This window comes from Lactuca virosa, chromosome 4, assembly GCF_052849685.1.
Source record: "Lactuca virosa cultivar CGN04683 chromosome 4, Lactuca_virosa_CGN04683_v6, whole genome shotgun sequence".
NCBI lineage: Eukaryota > Viridiplantae > Streptophyta > Magnoliopsida > Asterales > Asteraceae > Lactuca > Lactuca virosa.
This window is the reverse complement of record NC_136429.1, coordinates 513,032,018-513,051,129: the sequence shown is the minus strand read 5'-3', so window position 1 is coordinate 513,051,129 and position 19,112 is coordinate 513,032,018. Positions and strand designations below refer to the sequence as shown.

At 37.1% G+C, this 19,112-nt stretch overlaps 1 pseudogene; it reads right to left on the bottom strand.

Moving 5' to 3' along the window:
• Positions 1-504: 504 nt before the first annotated feature.
• Positions 505-18,812, bottom strand: LOC145107054 (oligouridylate-binding protein 1B-like; annotated as a pseudogene).
• Between the last annotated feature and the right edge of the window lie 300 nt (positions 18,813-19,112).

Below are 19,112 nucleotides of genomic sequence, written 5' to 3'. Positions count from 1 at the left end.
TTGGTAGGAATAAAATAGCCACTTTTTGGTCTTTAAAATGGTGTTTTATTGTTCCATGGGAGTTGATCTAAGGCATAACAAATAGAAAAATGAATAATGACCAGCTGGTGCAACGTAGGTTATCTTTCCCATAGCATCTGGAGGTAAAGAATTGTGATTTTCCACTAGACTGTTCTCAAATACAGTCTGCACATAAATAAATGAGAAGAAAATAAACACCTAATGATTATGTATAAAAGTGCTCTTTCTATAAACAATCAGGAATATTGAATGACTTACAACATATAGATCACCACCTATCACAAGATCTCCCTCACCTGGCATCAAACCATCAAATTATAACTAATAAATATCTGCATGAACATGAAGATGAAACCTCTGGGAAATTTTATAACTATACATATCCTATGCAATCTCAGCAGCTTGTTCATTTTCAACAACAACTTGTTCAAAATCAAAGTCAACAGCAGAATCAACATTTGTCATATGGCCACTCTCAGTTGTTCATCTCACAAAACCAAATCCTTGATCCAGTTGAATCCTAACTTCCTCAATTATACAAGCACCAAGGGAATGGAAATGTCGATGGAGCTCAAGCTGAGTATCCTAATATACATATATATATATATATATATATATATATATATATATATATATATAATATGTGATTCTATTATTTATTCATGAAAGGAATATCATTTCTTACTTCTAGAGCAAGGTTGCCAACATAAACAGTCGTATATTGTGGGTTATTTTCAGGTAACAGGCTCCTTGCCATCCTCTGAATAAAAATTATCATAAAATAAAATTAAAAAAACAATAAACATATTATATATTTAATATTTATGAATACTTTTGAATATACCTGAAGACCCATTTGTTAGCTCCACTAGACTTTTGGAATCTAAGCCCTATTTTTTGTCACTAGTACCTACACCTTTGGTGCCCCAATTGCAGCGTATTTGTCTACTTCCAAGACATTATCCCGATAGGATTGCAAACTCAAATATTCTGAATTTATAATTTTAAATATAAACCCGTTGGTTCCGGAAGGAAACTAACCCAAAACCTCGTGAATGGCGCGTTTTTTGATCCCACATAACCCTCGCATCCATGTTTATTATTATAATAATATAATATTATCATTAATATGATTGTGTGTGGTAGATTTATATAGGGAGTTAAACGATATGGATGTATGTATGTACTCACGAACAACTAGCATAAACAGAGAAGCATGAAAACAGCATAACATCAATAACTTCAGGGCTCAGGTCACCAACAAATATGTTGTAGTGACCTACAATACAAACCAAAAGTAGAAATGCCATCATATCCAATCCAACTATTATTATTATAATAGTAATAATAAGAATACTATCAGTACCAGAAGTGTCCTCCATCTGTCCACTGACATATGCCCAATTAACTTTAATAGGTTGTCCGAACCTAAGAAAAACATCAATAAGTGGTCAAGTAAGATAGGAGAGGAGCACATTTGACCTAAAATATTCATCAAAATTCAGAAACACTTACAAATGTCTCCCATTTAGAGATACTATAGAAAGTGCAGCTGATCTACGATCAAAGTAGTGTATGAACCCATAAGAAGATTGCAAAAAATAAATATAAATTTATGTAAACTTGAGTAAAACTTTTCAAACAGGAACCTATGCGAGTACCTTATGTTCCAACTCCTCTTGATAAATATAAATTTTATGTAAACTTGAGTAAAACTTTTCAAACATGAACTGGTTAGGCCAAATTAATTCCTTTTCATATCTTTATTGTGTTATCACAGGGAGCAAACTGTTACCATTTTTGAGTCTTTCCATTTCACCATAAAGATCTTTGATAAAAGTTGTTTTCATCATCTTTTGACTAACCTATAAGGTAACAAAAGATAATCATTATTCACTAACAATTTGGTAGTAAACCAAGGGCATGAAATTAACATGTAAGAATAAAGACTTACCTCAGGCTTGTTCTTTATATTTCATGCCCTATGAGCATAATCCAATGTGCTCAAGGTCTCTTCAAGAGAATAAAAAACAGGAGATAATGTAGCAATGATGCATGTTTTAGTCCTTCCACCAGATGAATCACGAAGAAGACTAGTTAATTTGCTATCCCTGGATTATCTAAATTATAAAACTCAAAAATCAAAATCTTGAACCCATAAATGTTAAGTGTAAATTCTGTATTTAGATTAAAAAACACAAGAACATAATCAAAATATGAGAGTTGTAGACATCAAAACGATTAAGCACCAAAAATCCATGTGACCACCAAAGCTTAGAGTTATAATTGAGTATGCATGTCTCATGGAAAAGGAGGTACCTGGTGAGGTTTAACAGGCGTTGTATGATGGAGTATCTAGATGAGTGGAACAACAAACGCTAGGGTTTTTCCCGAACTTGTGACGGTGTCGACCGCGACAACCAGGTAGTTGCATAATAATGGTATAATGGATGCCCGAATGTGATTGCAGAATTCGAAGCCTGAAGTAGATAGGGCATCAACGACTTCATCGAAAAGCGACAAAAAGTTGGGGAAAAAACAACGCATCTGGTGAATTGTTATGGTTTTTTCTGTTCTATCATTTTCTCCCACTTTTCGATCAATAGGGTTTGCAAGTCGACTTTTCGAAAGTAAGATTTCCCTTTTTTCTTCTTCTCTCAATCGCTTCTATATCTATCGCTCTCTTAACCAAAGCGAGATGAAGATGAAATAGCTTCATTGCAGAGGCCCCTTGTCGATTTGTGAAGACTAAAATATGGAAATGTTGAAAGAAGGAAATGAAAGATGTTCACTAATGATGTTCATGTTGCCGGCTCCAAAGTGCCATAATCATGGCCGGGATCCAAAATCCTGTATGTTTGCTGTTCACAAATCTCTTGTTGAACCCTGAAGAATCGACCTAGGTATTCCCACTGCTGACTAGTGTTCGAAGAGCCATTTGTAGTGGGTGATAGGAGAGAAAGAAGGAGAGAGGTGAGTCGAGGTCGCCGACAGGTGAGGTGAGTGGAGGTAGCGAACGCTGTAGAAAGCACTCTGGTTAATTCTTGAAAAAAGCCCTAGATAACGACCTTACGCTTTTGTGATAGGATGAATAGTTTGGACGCGCGTTTAAAAAATATAAAGCAATAGTTTTACACAACACGCTATATATGATGGGTCCCCACCGTGTTTTTTTATTTATTATTTTTTTTTGTTCTGACACTAAATTTAAGACACACATAAATACGTGTCCTAAATCCTTTAAATTTTGGGAGAGATGACATTATTTTTAGGACCCTCACTTTTGCGTATCGTAAGTCATTGAGTGTCATGGTTTGCGTGTCATTAAAGTCCTATATTCTGGTAGTGGAAGCAACAAAGGAGGTTACATGGTTAAAGAACTTCATCGATGATATTGCCATTGTACCAAGCATCAAAGAAACTATGGAGATTTATTATGATAATGAGGTTGTAGTCGCCTTGACTAAAGAGTTGAAGGACCATGGAGATGTTGGATTAGTGTCTAAGTCCATAATTATAATTGGTATGTACTTGACCCGAAAGTAGCATGGTCCATTTGGGTTGCATGGCACCGGGAGAATCTGAAGGATGGATAATTGAGAAGAGGTTATTTATGGTTTATTAATATATTATAAGTTCTAATATATTAATATGAAATCATATTATTTAATTAGTATTGATCAAGAATTAATTTGGAATTAATTTTGGGATCAAAAGAGACTAATTAAATATATGGGGATTGATTATGTAAATCATTCATTCATATAATGTGGGCTTATGATCCATAGTTCTTTAAGTTGGCCTAAACCCATGTGGTGACCCATGGATACTCCATGGAGGTTTTAACCCATGGAGCATGAGGGATATGGAAAGTCATTAGTTTGCCACACTATATAAGAATCCCTCTAGCTCATGAAATTGGCACTAGTGGTTACCTAGACCTAAGAGAGTGGAAACACAAGAGGGCAAGCCGATTTTATGAGTGAAAGTGACATCTTCTCAAGTTCCTCCATTTTTTGGTGGTGTTGTGTGATTCCATTTGAGGTGCAACACTTGGGGCACTAAGTTCTTAAAGGTCCAAGGTTTCAACTACACTAAAAAGTATGTCATCTAACTTGTATTTCATGTTGTTTATAGTCCATAGTATGCTAGTTAGGATGATGCATTGGAATTTTGAATGTATGCATGTATAATAGAGAAAACATAGATCCAAAATCATCTAGGGTTGCATGTACACCATAGGAGTGTTAGAATGCTCAAAACCCAACAGGAGATTCAAGAGACATGCTTGGAAATTATCATTACATTCATCATAGGGTAGAAGTTGGATACATCGTTGTCAATAGGGTATAATATGATGAGAATCCCACTTATCCATTCTTTAAGCCATCATGAAGAGACAACATGATGGGCATGCGAGGACCATAAGCATGAGACTAAATAGTGATTTGATCTAATAATTTAGTTGTTAGTTAGAATTATTATGGGATATATAATAGTATGAATTTTAACTGATTTCATGTTTATTTCCAAGAGTCTTAATAAAGAGTTATTGTTTCTAGAAAAGTTATGTAAATTTATATATTGTGTCTCACTTTTGCATATTTTGAAACTTACTTCTATAATATTTAATTATGTTCAAACCTCCGTTGTCATTAGTTTTGCTGACTGACCAAGGTGCTTGGGGCATTACAATAGAAATTGCACTAATACTTCATGAGTACTTGAAAATAGAGATTTTAAGTATTTGAACAAGCCACACTTAGATATTACTTTATGGATTTAGTAACAAGTAATTCTAAGATGAAAATATCTTCTATTCTTCAAACCAAGACACATATTTGGGGGTTTGTTTGCAAAATCGGTTGTGCATTGGTGTGCTACAACGTTATTTCCAACTGGTAGTAATAAAGGTATTTCCATGTATGATTTGACGTGTAGGCAAAAACTATGTAGTCAAAGTTTATTTGTTGTTCCTTTTAATTGGGAAGCGATATCTATAGGCCCCTCGATGATTTAGTGTTAGCATTTGAAGTGCTTGGCCGAGCCCTGACTAAATAGTTGTGTTCGATTTAGTAGTCAGATGTAATGTCAAAAATCTTGAATCGGGAAATAGAATTTTGAACACTAAGATTGACCCATATCTATGGTTCATTTTCATAGATATATCTAGAACAAAGGAATAAGTTAATCAATTTTCTTAAGGACCGGATTCTAATCAGAGTTTCGTAGTTGCAATGGGTGACTACTCTCTGATGATTGTTAGTGACATATTTAGATTTTGTAACAAACAAGTTGTCCAAGTGGGAGACTGTACGGAATAGTGTCCAATGTCATTAACTGTTTTGATAGTATTTCTAATAATAACATGTTCCTTTGGGGTTCGCCTCATGACCCAAATAGCCTAAGGAAATAGAGATAAAGAAGTTGTTAATTTATTAAGGAATTAATAAATTAAAAATAAATTATTTTGGTAATTAACTAAAAGGTTTTAATTAATAGGGGTTGAATATTAAATAATCAAAGGGATTAATTAGAATATATCAGAAGTCACTAGAGACCATGTGGGGGACGATTTTGGTATCCCTAGGATAGGGATAAGGAAAGTGTGAATAAGATAAGGATAAAGCTTAAGTGTTTGTATCCTTCTAGAATTGTAGTTATTAACTATAAATAGACTATTTGGGGTAAACCTTACAAGATGCTTATCCCCTTCAGAAAATCATCACTACTCTCTTTCTCTCTCTCTCTCTCTCTCTCTCTCCTAAGGTTGTTGATTTTTGAATAAAACCTAGTTCTTGGGTTTCTTCCTTTTGCTTTTGGTGTTTTGGGTCAGATTCCATTAGAGGGGTGCTAAATTGGATCCTCCATCCTTACAACGGACTCGTAGTCACATGACAACAGACTAGCAGTCACATGAACACAATCAAGCAACAAATAGTTTAACAGTTATTTATTTTGTTAAAATTTTTAAGTATTTTTCTATTATTGGATTAAGGTGTCTAAGGTTCTAACTAAATTGGTATAATGTTGATGATTGTAAGTCCCTAATCTGCTTGTGTATCAATCAGATCCAATTGATGGTGTGGAATCCCAATCAATTGGATAATGTCAAATCAAATAGAAGAGAAGGAGAAGAAGAAGATGATAAATCTTGAATGTATTGATTAGAATGAAGATCCAGATACAAGAGATTCACACACACAAAACTTCTCTCTAGTTTCTCTCTCTAGAACACCTTGGGTTTCACACACTTAAGCTCTCCACCTATTGCCTCACATGCACTCCTCACCCTATATATAATAGACATGGGCCGTGAATGGGTTTACGACCGTAAACCTGTTCACGGCCGTAAACACAACCGTAAAGACGTATACGGCCGTAAACACCAAGCTGTTTACGGTCCAAGACACAAAAATACATTTTCCTAGAAAAGTAAAGTATAAACCATATTTTTGACCCAAAAATCTCCCCCTTGGTTTATAGCTTTCTTTTCTAATTGACCCAACAAGCTCCCCCTAAAAAGTAGCTGGCTTTTCTTGTTAATCTTTATCGGGAGCTTGGCTTCAGCTTTAATCTTCAAATTCTTCACAGCTTCAAGATGAACTTGATGAATCTTCAAATGAACGACTTCATCTTGAGCAGTTGGGCTTTTCTGCAGAATTTGACATTGAACGCACATTGGGTGAGGAGGCTTCTGGATAAGATTCTTGAAAGATAGCGCTTTCATCTTGAGAATCTTCAGAGAGAAAATCAGAGAGAACTAATCTTCAGGATCACTTCAGCAGGTACAAGATAACAACAAATTGATTGAGGAGGCTTCAATGCAATATGTCACATAATCTTCAGTTACAGCTTGACCTTGCTTCTGGGGTTGAAGGATTGAATGTTGAAAGAATAATATTTATTTCTTGCTCCTTCGAATGAGAATTCTTCGATGCTCACGGATGAAGCCTTGGCTCTGAAATCTTGATACAATCTCCATGAGTCTCATCTACACCTGAATTCACTTTTCAAAACAAAACAAAACTAAAAGAAAACTTAGCACACAATATTTTTGGATTTTTCATATTTTCAGAAAAAGAAATAAAACAGAAATAACACTATTTTTGGATTTTTAATTTTCTGATTTTTGTTTGGTTTTTAAAATTTTTAATTCTCCCCTGATATTTAAATAAGAAGAAAACTATGAACAAATTTAGCAAAAATAAAATGATATCTAACTTTAAGAGTGATTTGGGATCAAAGTTTTTAGACAGCCTTTATCCGTTTATCAGTACCACTCCCTTCATGAATAGATCTGGTCAATCGTCGGTATTGTGGTCCACTTAAACACGAAAAATTTGTGATAAATTTGGACAAGCTAAGAAAGACAAGATATTTTTGATCCTATATACTTAGATAAATTTCCTAGGGACCATTTAGCTGACGACGACCAGGGATATTGTTGTCCACCTAAATTGAGCAGCGAGATCTACATACAATCTGTAAGTGTTCAATTGTAATTGTACTAGAACATGTTTCCCGCTTCCTGATATGCTCCAGTAATCAAGGACTTCCAGAATACTCCTTACATCGGGTGAGCATACAATTATTAAGAGAGAAGATAGATTTAGAATGCATATGCTATACACCCAGTTCGGATCTCTTCCAATCACGCAGAAGGTGAAACATATGACTAACTGAAGTTTTAGAGGGATTGAGAAGAAGAATGATGCATATACTGTGTACCAGGTCGGATTGTAAGTCACGCAAAGGAGATAGTATATGGCTAACAGATAGAAAGAATTGCATAGAGAGAATATGCAGAGAGATAGAGTTGCATATGTTACAGTCCATGTGACAACCGTCAATTTTGGCCAAGTCAAAGTCACCTAAAGTCAACAAGTCAAACCGATCAACTCATCTAACCCTTGTACATTAGGGTTTCCATTATGTTTCTTATTGAACGGCTCGCAATCTTAATACAAAGTATCACTTAGAGTTTTCACGTGTTCGGAAATTCTAAACCCTAATCAGGGCAAGTGATGAAACTACTAGATAAAACATTATTCCTTAACCCCCGGGGGCATATAACAATCATAACAAGACTTAACGAGGTTTACCAACCTTGAATTATAGAGACAAACACTCAAAAAGGTCACAAAAGAAGTCTCTCTCAATCTCTTTCACTCTAACTCTCCCAAATCTCTCTCTGTATGAGAAATCTCTCCAAGAATGTGAAATATCTCCCAAATCTCTCCAAGTATGTCAAATCTCTCCCAAATCTCTCTCGGTATGAGAAATCTCTCCAAGAATGTGAAATCTCTCCCAAATCTCTCCAAGTATGTCAAATCTCTCCCAAATATCTCTCTGTATGAGAAATCTCTCCAAGAATGTGAAATCTCTCCCAAATCTCTCTCTGTATGAGAAATCTCTCCAAGAATGTGAAATCTCTCCCAAATCTCTCTCTGTATGAGAAATCTCTCCAAGAATGTGAAATCTCTCCCAAATCTCTCTCTGTATGAGAAATCTCTCCAAGAATGTGAAATCTCTCCCAAATCTCTCCAAGTATGTCAAATCTCTCCCAAATCTCTCTCAAAACCCCTTTTGATTTATTTTAAGCATTTGGGGCATCCCGACACTTGACTTGGTGAAAAACCCTTCGAAAAGGGGTGATACCTTGGAAAATAGCCTCTTAGGGCCGAAGTCCCTCTATAGGGACCAAACCCTCCTTGAACCGGAGTCTCCTTGAGTAGCCGCAGCCAGCAAGCCGCAGCCACCGACCGCAGCCACCTGGAGCACCACATCCGAACCCGCCTGCGGTAGCTGCTCGGACCACAGCCTCCTTCGCCTTCGGATCCACTGCAGCGACCAAGCCCCGGCTTCGGATCTAATGCTGTTAAGGCCGGAGTCACCCTCCTGACTTCGGATTTGCCATTTTCCACCCGGTTTTCGACCACGACTCCGTTTTAAGTCCGTTTTTAATTATTTTAACGCGGGATTTTCTCCAAAAATCATATTTTAACATATAAGACCCTAAATATTCATAATTTAAACATATTTTTATGGAAATATTTATTTAAGAATAAAATCTAGTGGGTGAATATTTAAGGTGGAGTGTTGACTTTACCTTAGAGTATGACACAAGCAACCACTCCCATGCCCACTCCATGATCAGCTATTATCCTTCCACCATACCTGGTCATTCAAGAGTACTTTCCCCACCATTTGACCAGCCATACTCTTGGTCAAAGGCTGAAAACTATTATCTCTCCTCATCTTTGTCTTATTTCTCTCATTTTTCCTCCAAGGAACAAACACTTTTTCTCTCACTTCTCTCTCTCTCTCAAATTCGAGATTCAAGGGCTGATCATCAAGCTCTCTTCCACTCTTGGTAAGTATAATTCATTCTTCTTATGATTATTTCACTTTTTTCTTCCCAAATCATAGATTGCTTACACAAATTCCATCACATTTGTGTTAGATCTTCAAATCTTCAAGGCATCTCCCAAGTGTTCTTGAGTTGAACACTTCTTTTCTCCATCATCCATCTACTGAAATCACTCAAGGTGAGTTCATACCCCTATCTTTTCATGTTTTTCTTAAGTTTTAAGGGGGGGGGGGGATACAAGTTAAAACACCAAGAACACAACTAAACTCATTTAACAGCCTTCATCAGAAAAGTTCAACTCCATTCACGGACTGTTTTGGTCAACTTAAACATTTTAGTTTTCAAAGCTGTATTAGGTTCAAATAGTTCAGGTTCATACCTTTAAAATGACTACTTGCACATCACCATACGATTTTTCTACGATTTATGGTGATTTTTACAAAACTGCCTATCATTTCAGAAATAAATTCGGACCAGTCTGTGAATATGAACATTTTAACACAAGTTAAAGACTTCTAAAAATCATATAAAAATTATGAATAAACTAGACACATTTTACGAACTCTCAGAATCTACGGATTCAGTTTTCAACTTCGTATGATTTTTCTATGATTTTTCTAAAACAGTGCAGAAAGCTTAAAAACTAGTTAACAGCTTATAACTTTAATAACACCTTGTATTATGTTGAGCAAAGTGTATAACAATAAGTTCTAAATATTGAATGTAATTTCTTGTTAGTTTATCATCATAAACTGAAATTTAGTCATTCATGATAAGAATTCTTCATTCATTCGAACACATATAATAAGCTATAATAAGCATAGTTATGGATTTTTACTACATGAGAAAGGTTTTACTCTCAAACAAATGGGTTTTTCATAACTACATAATAGTAATAGTTTATGGACTTATAGTACTAATGTGTTTTCGGATAAACTATAATAGGTATAGTTTAGGTATCATTTACATTTCAGTAAGATTCTTTTACGTTACAAACGTTTTGGATAAACTATAATAGGTATAGTTTATGTATCATTTACCTTTCAAACTCATTTACCAAAGGTTTTCAGTTCAGTTCACGTAAATTTGTTAATGAATAAATTTATGAGTCATTCACTTTGTGTTACCTTCAAAGTAACAAAGTCAAAAGTCCTGTAAATTGTAACCAGAGTCTCCTGGAGGGAGAGCGTGATAGTTGTGTATAGATCTATATTGGGTTTGACAAACCCACACCTGAGCTGCATGCAACAGCTAGACCGGCATGTCTGTGGTGACAAGTGTCATTTAACGTGCGACGCCTGAAGAACGTCGTGTTACGAGGCCACCTAAACTAGTCTTAGCATGGTTATAATAGCTCACATGTGGTATTAACAAATCATAAGATTTACGGGTTCTTACTTTTAAATTAGCGAGTTATGTCGATTTAACTCACATGAATTACTTTAAGTATAGAAAAATACTTGTACACTTTCGGTCTTAGGATTAAGACAACACACAACACATAAAGTTTACGGGAAAATTCCCAGATTAAAAAGGGTTTTATGTCAATTTAAAATCACTTTTTATACCTTTAAGTATGTAAAAATACTTGTTTATTTCCAGCCCTGGGATTTAGGACTACATAACTTTATTAAGGAAAATATTGGATTTTCTGGAAACTTACTTTGTCGCTTTTACAGATAAAACGGCTTCTTTCTTAAACAAAACTCTTATGAACTCACCAACTTAATTGTTGACACTTTTTCAAAACTACTTGTATTCTCAGGAAATCAGTGAAACAGGAAATCAATAGCGTTTTGAGGATGGGACGTTAAATCGTCAAACAGTTCATTTTGTCATCATAATGTAATTGATTTGAAACATGTAAACATATACTTTGGTGTAACCTTTTCAATTATATTTATGATGGTTGTAATTACTTTGAGCACTATTATACTCGTTGTTGTGATACTATACACGAAGTCCTCCACCGCCGGACGTTTCCGCCATCCTTGGTTTGGGGGTGTGACAGTCCAGGTCGGATCTCTCGATCACGCAGAGGAGGCAACATATGACTAACAGACAGAAAGAAATAAAATAACCTTCTACAGACCTAATTTATCGGAATTCCCCAGTCACCCCATCAATACCTGAATTAAGGACAGAATCCGCAGATCGAGGAAAAGTTAATCCACAGTTCTAGATACGAGTTCTTTTAATGTGACCAGTAGATTCCCATGTATATCTCCCTGCTCAACCTATCCGAGCGTCGTATTATCAGGCTAAACAGATCTAACTAGGTCAAGATTTGTCAAGTCTCTGAATTCCTTAAGTTTAACTCTGCCTAGTCAAGTCCATTTAGAATCTTTCGTGCATTGAAAGTCCCTAAATCTGCTTGTGTATCAATCAGATCCGTTTGATGGTGCGGAATCCCAATCAAACGGATGATTTCAGATCTAATAGAATAGAAGGAGAAGAAGAAGATGAATCTATGATGTATTCAAGATTGGAATGATGAACAATACACAAGATTCACACACACTTTCTTCTCTCTCTATATTCTTTCACACCTTAGAATACACACAATTAAGCTCCTTGGCTCTTACCCTCACATGCACTCCTCTCCCTATATATATATGGACCTAAGGCCAAGCCCAAAATACAAATAATCCAATGTTAGACCGAAAACACATGGGTTTTCGGTCCAAGCTACAATTAATCCTATACTATTTTCGGCCCAAATAATAAAAACAATAAATGCTTAGAAAAACAAAGTATAAACCATATTTTTGACCCAACAATCTCCCCCTTGGTTTATAGCTTTCTTTTCTAAATGACCCAACAAGCTCCCCCTAAAAAGGTAGCTGACTTTTCTTGTTAATCTTCATTGTGAGCTTGGCTTCAGCATTTGTCTTCAAATTCTTCACAACTTCAAGATGAACTTGATGAATCTTCAATGAATGACTTCATCTGGAGCAGTTGGGCTTATCTTCAAAATTTGAAATTGAACGCGCATTGGGTGAGGAGGCTTCTTGAAAAGATTCTTGAAAGATAGCGCTTTCAGCTTGAGAATCTTCAGAGAGAACATCAGAGAGAACGAATCTTCTGGATCACTTCAGCAGGTACATAGATAGCAGCAAATTGATTGAGGAGGCTTCAATGCAATCTGTGACATAATCTTCAAGTGCAGCTTCACCTTGCTTCTGGGGTTGAAACATTGAATGTCGAAAGAATAATCTTCATTTCTTGCTCCTTCGAATGAGAACTCTTTGATGCTCACGGATGAAGCTTCGGCTCAGAAATTTTCAATACAGTCTCCATGAGTCTCATCTACACCTGGATTCACTTTTCAAGACAAACAAAACAAAAAGATAAAAACAAAACTAAAACAAGGTTAGCACACAATATTTTTGAAAATTTTATTTTGATTTTTCTGAACAAGAAATAAAATAGAGGTAACACTAATTTTTTTTTTAATTTTTTTTTAATTTTCTGATTTTTTGTTTGGTTTTTTTTAATTTTCTGATTTTTGTTTGATTTTTGAATTTTTTGAATTTTGTTTGATTTTTGAATTTTCTGATTTTTGTTTGATTTTTAATACTCCCCCTAAATTTGTGCATAGAGAAAAACTATGAAGAAATTTCACAAAAACAAAAATATTTGGGATCAAAGTTGTTAGACAACCTTAATCCGTTCATCGGTACCTCCCCCTTCATGAATAGATCTGTTCGATCGCCGGTATTGTGGTCCACATAAACACGAAAGATAGTGACAAATTTAGGACATACTACAAGTGACAAGACATTGTGATCCTGTGTTCCTAGACAAACTTCCTAAAGACCATTCAGCTTGTTACGTTTATCGGTACCAGCGCATCGAATCACAGAGCGTAGATGATTTAATTTTGGTACGTTACGCAGATTCAGATTGCCTGTTATCACTTGATAATATCACTTCTTGTCACAACACCTACAAGTAAAACTATTAGCAACAATCTTTTTTTGATTTTTTTGATTTTTTAATGTTTTTGGATTTTTGAATTTTTTAAATTTTTGTTTGGTTTTTGTTTATTTCTCCCCCTAAATTTGTGCATGGGTGAGAATGAAATAAAAATGCGCAAATTTAAACTAATTTAAAACAAAAATTAATCCTCAAAACGAATCATTTTCAAAAATCCCACAAGCACATCGAATCGAGCTTTGTTAAAAGGCTTGGTGAACAGATCCGCCACATTATTAGCAGAAGGAACCTGTTCCAGTCAGATGAGCGTGCGCTCATAACAGTCTCTGATAAAATGAATTTTGATATCAATGTGCTTGGTTTTGGAATGTTGGACAGGATTTTTAGTAATTTGAATCGCAGCCTCATTATCACAGTAGATGGGGGTTTGTAGATAATTCAAACCGTAATCCAACAGTTGATGTTGGATCCAGATAACTTGAGAGCAACAAGCAGATGTATCAATGTATTCCGCTTCTGCTGTTGAGGTTGAGACGGTATGCTGTTTCTTGCACTGGCATGACACCAGCCTATCTCCAAGGAATTGACACCCTCCTGATGTAGATTTCCTGTCAAGCTCACAGCCTCCATAATTACTGTCAGCAAAAGCATATAAATCAAATTCGGAATTTTTCGGATACCAAAGACCCAATTTTGGGTTGCCTTTGATACACCGAAAAATTCTTTTGACAGCAATAAGATGTGAAAGTTTAGGATTAGCCTGATAACGTGCGCATTGACAAACTGCAAACATGATGTCTGGACGGCTTGCAGTAAGATACATCAATGATCCGATCATCGATCTGTAGTGTGTCTGATCTATGGATTCGCCATCAGTATCTGGATTCAGCAGGGGTCTTTCAGCCATTGGTGTCGATGCAGGTTTTGCGTCTTGAAACCCGAACTTCTCAAGAATATCCTCCACATACTTAGCTTGATGGAGCAGGATTCCGGTTGAATTTTGTTTGACCTGAAGCCCCAGAAACATGGTCATTTCCCCTAACGAACTCATCTCAAACCTCTTTTTCATCACGCCTTCAAACTCTTTGCATAGCTGTGGACTGGTAGACCCGAAGATAATGTCGTCAACATAGATCTGGACTAGAATATGATCATTACCCACATGCTTGATGAATAAAGTTTGATCGATAGTGCCACGAGAGTATCCATGCTCGAGCAAGTGCTTTGTGAGAGTCGCATACCACGCTCGAGGAGCTTGATGTAACCCATACAACGCCTTGTCCAACTTATAGACATGATTAGGAAACTTCGAGTTAACGAACCTAGGGAGTTGATCAACATAGATTTCTTCCTTCACCTTGCCATACAAGAAAGCTGTCTTGACATCCATTTGGTAAACCGTGAAGTTCATGTAGGAAGCATATGCAAGGAAGATACGAATAGCCTCCAAGCGAGCCACTGGAACATAAACCTCTGTATAATCAAGACCCTCGACTTGTCTAAACCCGCGAACCACCAATCTGGCTTTATTGCGCACTATAACACCAGAATCATCCTGCTTGTTTCGATAGACCCAGCGTGTGTCAAGAGACTTTTTTCCCTTTGGTAACTCAACCAATTTCCAAACCCCGAGCTTTTCAAATTGATTTATCTCTTCATGCATAGCATCTACCCAGCTGGGCTCATTCAAATCCATTTCAACATTCTTGGGCTCTATTTGAGAGATAAAGCAAGAATAGAGACATGTATTGACATCTCCACTCTGACTTCTGGTTCTAACTCTATCACCCAGCTGGCCAATGATGTTTTCGATCGGATGATCGCATTGAAGTCTTGAAGGTATGTCTTGGCTGATATCATTGAGTGAAACGGGAAGAGTGTGAATGTTGAAACCTCCATCATTTGCTGATTGTTCCACATTAGATGAATCTGCTACAAACTCATTAGCAATTTCTTCAGGAAAGAGTAGTTCCATAAAAGTTGGAGTGACAGCGGAAGCATCTCTAGACATGAACTCTCTTTCAACAGGGGTAAGAGGTGTAGCATCATCATCAGGAGCAGCATCTTGAACTAGAGATTTTGGACTACCAAGTGGAACAGAGGACTCCCCCTCAGGTGTAGCAGATGACTCCCCCTCAGATAGTGAAGAGGTTACCGTTGGAGGTCTGTAGACAACTTCTTTGTCTTCATCTTCAGGAACATTCTTCGAACCAGAGGAAGACCCAGATGAACCATCTGAAGACACATTTATGGATTTGAAAAGCGATGTGTAATCAAATAACCAATAAGGACCCACTCGAGCATCCGTTTCATTCTCCTCCAACCAGCGCACGTCATAAGATTCGACAATCTGCTTCGTCTTCTTGTTGTAAACCCTATATGCGGTTCGTGCAGCATACCCTATGAAATAACAATCATCGGCTTTGGCATTGAACTTCGGGTTGGACTCCAGGTGAAGAAGGGTGCAAGGGCAGCCAAATACACGGAAATGACTGACTGAAGGCTTGTGACCATATAGAATCTTGTACGGTGTCTTCATCTGAGCTTTGTTGATCAAAACACGATTCTGAACGTAGCAAGCAGTGTTAATCGCCTCAGCTCAAAAGAAAACTGGTAACTTGGAGTCACACAGCATTGTCCTTGCAGCGTCTTTTAATGATCTATTTGACCTCTCAGCAACACCATTTTGTTGAGGCGTGTGAGCAGAGCTGTATTGACGCACAATTCCCTTTTCTGCGCAAAAGTGATCATGAATTGCATTCTTGAATTCTGTTCCATTATCAGTACGAAGCTCCTTCACCCGGTTGTTGGTTTGGTTCTCAATCATCACAATGAACTTCTTTATCAAGTCAGCAACCCCAGCTTTGTTGGATAAGAAGAAAACCCACGTAAAACGAGAGAAATCATCGATCACAACTAGACAGTACGAGCTTCTGTTGATGCTCAGGACGTTGACCGGACCAAATAAGTCCATATACAATAATTGGCGCACCTGACTGATTGAGTTAACTTGTTTTGGTAGGTGTGGTTTTCTATGATGTTTTCCCTGGGCACATGACATACACTTCTCAAAAGTTATGAAGTCTCTGACAGGTAAGCCTCGGACCATCTCATTCTTCGCAAGACGATTTAGATTTTTAGCGTTCGCATGACCGAGTCTTCGGTGCCACAACATTGCGTTCTGTTCGGAGACCTTTAAAATGAGGCAAGTGATTTGTTCAGGAATGTTGCTGTTCATATCAATAATGTAAGCATTCGCATCCCGCTTAGATTTGACAAGAATCCATTCTTCCGGGATGACAATGCCTGGCTTGAGAATCATGCACTCCTTGTCGGTGAAATGGGTAGAATAACCTTTGTCACAGATTTGAGACGCACTCAACAAACTATGTTTTAACTCGGGAGCAAAGTTGACATTCTCGAAACTTAGCACTCCATTTGTAACAGTTCCTCTCTGAGTGATCTTGCCACCTTCTCCGCCCGCAAAGGAAACGTATCCCCCATTAAAGGATTGAATGTTGCTCAATTGGGAGATGTCTCCTGTCATATGCCGGGAGCAGCCGCTGTCGACGTACCAATGTCTGACGACATTCCTCCGCAACTGTCCCTGCAAAATGAGCGGGATCATTTAGATTTAGGAAACCAGGTCATCACTGTCCTGGGTTGCCCTTCACTTTCTCTGATTTGTCTTTCAAGATCTTCAAGTTTGAGTCATCATTTTTGATCTTTTCAGAGGATGATGATGATTGATTGGAGGTTAATTTGGGCATCCAATGATATTTAGGTTTTCTAACAGTCACAGGTGGTTTTGAAATATGTTCCTTATTACTTCGCATTGAGCATCTGGAAGTTCTACCAGAAGTGGTTGAAGATCCAGAATTGCTCTTTGACGAAACCGATCTTGGCGGAGTCTTGTTCGGTTTTGGCAAACTGTTTGAGACTGTGTTATGAAAAACCTTTTTATTCTTTTGAAAAACCGTCCTTTTTCTACTTCGATCATCCTTCCAATCATCATCCCGAGAACGAGTTCTTGAGGACTTTCTAGTTAAAGACCTTCCTCTAGATTCGTTCTCCCCTCTTAGTGACATATAATGCACAAAAATCCTATTTTGACAATTCCTAGCTATATGACCACCAATACCACAATTAAAACAAATCTGATTATTATTATTAAAACTGGTACTGCCTGTCTCAGATTTATTTTCTTTACTGACACCCTTACTTTTCCCACAAGAACATGTGTTAGAAACAGGTTGTGAGATGAGTGAGGGTGCGTCAGATGGTGTGACCTATGGAATTGGTGTGTTTTCATTAGAAGCATTACAAACATCAGCATTATCAAATAATTCATCAAACACTTCAAAAAAGTTTAATTCAGCAGAAGCAGATGCGGAAGTATCACAAAAAACATTGTCATTTTTAACATCAGAAACAGAAAGTTTTTCATTGGAAACAAAAACATCAGGTTTAGACTCAGTTTTGTTATCAGAAACAGATCCTTCAACTTCGTGCTTTGACTGATCTAAGGATTGATCTACAGGGGAAGTAGAAAGGTTAGTACTTTCAACATTAATAAATCCTCCTGAAACAAAACCAGATGGCTTGCCATACACCATTGAAGGTTCATTGGCAATCTCCTCTTTAGACAAAGGGTTATACTGATATGTATGATTAAAAGGAGGAGGTATATTCTCGTATCCTAAACCCTTTTGCTGGTTGATACATCAAACCTTTTAAAATCAAAATTTGCAGTTTCAAATTGCCCTTTTAATGTATCAAGCTCAGTAAGTAACTCAGCATTATGTCTCTTGATATAATCATAATGTACACATTTGATACTGTAGTCTTCCTGAAGTCTCCTAAAGTCCTTATTTTTTGTTTCTAACTGGGCCTTTAGAGGTTTTTGTCATTTTCTAAGTTGATAGCCCTCATATCTAAGGTCCTCTACTTCTCTACGTAATGATTCTATTTTGCCACGAAGAGTTTTAACATAATCAATACATGCCAGAGAACAAGAAGGTAAACTTACCTCGCTTTTCTTGGGCTCAGAAGTAGAAGATACCATCAGTGCAAACTGCAGCTCCATCATCTTTTCTTCAGGATCAGCTGCAACATTCTCCATGGGAGCATCATCATTGACTTGGGCCATGTGAGCATTCTCAGGTCTTGAAATGTTCAAAGCCTGAATCTGGTCCTCCCAGTCAAATGACTGAGCAACCATAGCAGTCTCACCGTTGACCGCAACACCTCCACGATTGTTTCCCATCGCAACTATTGTCCTGTCATTGTTCTATCTTCTATCTGGCTTCGGGCACTCACGAGCAAAATGACCCGGCTTGTGACAGTTGAAACAACGCAACTTCCCTTTGTTGAACCCCACCTTTTTATCAGCATTCATACCCCAGTTGTTCTTCCCAGTCTTCTTGGCAAACTGCTTAGCCCTGAATACTGCCATATCTATCTGCCATGTGATGTCCATCTCTTCCACATCTTCTGGATGCATCTGATCCAGATCAGCAAATGACAGCTGAGGTGGAAGCTCTCCAACAATAAAAGCATTATAGCAGTTCACAAGTCCTGTGGTGAGAGCAAGATTGTCATCACTTTCCTTTGTGTTTGAGGAAGAGGCTACAACTGGCACATTGGAGGAGGGAAAAACTTGTGGAGTAACAAACGAATGGCTTTGAGAATGAGGCATGGATGATGCAGTAGTAAAGGTTTGAATTTGAGGTTGTTGAATAGTAAATGCTTGACCTGAGGAAGAAGTGATTGATGAAAG